The sequence below is a fragment of the Dromiciops gliroides genome, chromosome 3, assembly GCF_019393635.1.
Source record: "Dromiciops gliroides isolate mDroGli1 chromosome 3, mDroGli1.pri, whole genome shotgun sequence".
NCBI lineage: Eukaryota > Metazoa > Chordata > Mammalia > Microbiotheria > Microbiotheriidae > Dromiciops > Dromiciops gliroides.
Window position 1 is genome coordinate 62662369 of NC_057863.1, and position 2348 is coordinate 62664716.

Genomic DNA, 2348 nt, shown 5'->3' on the forward strand with positions numbered 1-2348 from the left:
ATGGAATGTTTGTACTCAGAACTCTCCACACATTGGGTTCACTCAAAGCCAGTCATTTCATTTTTCTAGATGTGTCTCATTTTCCATGTGGTGTCTGGAGGGAAAAGCCTTGTCAGGACTTTATCAGCTCTCAGGTTCTTTGATCATGTCCTGGTTACTTTGGGTAATGTTTCCTCCAATTAATTCAAAAAGAATTTATGAAGCCAGGCAGGGTGCTAGGGGCTGGGGATGACACCCCCAGGTCTGCCACTGGTATCTGACTCCCAGTCTTAGGTCATCTAGAGATCATCTCAAATCATGCCCTTTTTGTGCCATGACCCTCCTAGATGCCTTATGAAATCTACAGGGTCCTTCACAGGATAATGTATAACTAATAATATGTGAACAACAATATAGAAAAGGAAGAGAGGAAAGTTTTGTCCAGAGGGGCGATTTTTTTTTTTTGTCCTCATGAACCGACGCTTTGACATTAGTCCTGCAAAGGGAGGGCCTCTGCAGAGAATACATGTTACAGATGGTGTATATTATAACAGAAAGAGGAAAAAAAACAACAAATCAAAACTGTTCATTTAAAGTCTCTGAAAGTCTTTTCTCAGATGTCCTCTAGGTGTAGTCGTGGAATGGAAGTCTTTTCAGGGGTTGATGTGTGGATGCTGGTAATCAGCCAGGAAAATTTCCTACAAAATTGAGCTTAACACAGCTTTAAAATAGCTTTGTCAATAATCAAATCAAACAATGAAAGTTTTCAAAAACATGTCTAAGGGAATTCAGAATCTTAGTTGTTACACATGAAACATATAATAAAACAAAAATTGAACCATTCTTTAAAATTATAATATTACTATAGTCCCCCCCTTATGGAGGGTAATTGAAAAGACAATTGCTGCGATATTAATTATTAAAAATAATTTTTTTATCTTTGTTTCATCACTTTTTGCATCATCTGCCTAATTATCCTCATGCCATTATGAGAAATTAAAAAATCTAATATAATTGGTAACAGGTGTCAAGGCCAAATTCAACACTGTATTTATCATGACACCTGAGATAATTATGGGGGTTACCATAAAAGAACAGAGAAATGATGGGATATGAGCATTCCCACACTTGAGCAATATATACTGCCCATACAGTATGCCAGGCTTAAAATAGGTGGATGGAATATATGTCCATGCCACCGAACATATTGGAAGAAACTGAGTCAGACTTAATCAGATGCATGGGATTGAGATGTCCATGGCATCAGGCATATAGGAGGGAGCATAGAAGCCAGGTGTAGAAGTGAGATGGGTGGGATGAATACTTCCAGCCATCTGTACAATATTGTGGGGAAAAAGAGAATAAAATATTAAACCAAGAGAATCCAACCTCAACATTTGTCAAAAGCCGTTCCCTCGGCCATACCTTGACTTCATGCATGTCTCCCCTCATGTGACAGTTCAGTGTCTGCTCTTGCATGTATTCCTCTTGTGATTGGATGGCATCTTGGCCAACTGGCATCTGATAACTCAGAATAAAGGTAATTAGTGTCTTAAATGATAAGTTCCCATAATCCAAGTCTCATATGGATTTAAAAATTGAGGATAATAAATGATTGCAAAAAATGTGAATACATCTTGACTCAGAACACAATATATAATTATGCAACAATTTCAAATAATACCCCTTTTTTTAACTTAGTATACAATTACTTTTTTGAAAAATCTGAACATATTTAAATACAAGTTAAAGCACAATACAATCTCAAAGAAAACTTTTACAAATGTTCCCCTCTTTTTTTTTTTTTTTTGGAATATGCTTATCAAAAATAATACTTCTAGAATCAATTTACACTTGCCATGGCAAACAATTTGCCAGGGAAATGCTTTAAAGAGTTTGATCAAATAATCAGTTGAGAAAAAATAACAAAAACAAACAACTCAGAATATGGGAGCACAATACTCCTAGAATTAACATTGTATAATAAAATCAAAACCATCTTGCAATGTTTCAAAATTAGATAGACAAATGAATAGAAGAAAATACACATGGAACAATAAAAGACAATGAAATTCAAACTAAGGAAGTCTAAATGAATGTGAACTTAATATTAATAAGAGTATTATAAAATATAAACTTGATCACATGACTATAAAAAGCTTTTACAAATATTCTCCTTGTTTTAAAAACTAAATATAAAACACAATCTCAAAAGCATGAAAATCTCTATGAAAATAAACCCATACCATTAATTTCAAAATGTATATGTAATAGCATAGAAATCCTATGTAACCTCTGAACTGATATTAATACTCTGAGTGAATTCAGAACACCTTTGATTCCGATATCTAAAATCCCCAATACTCATA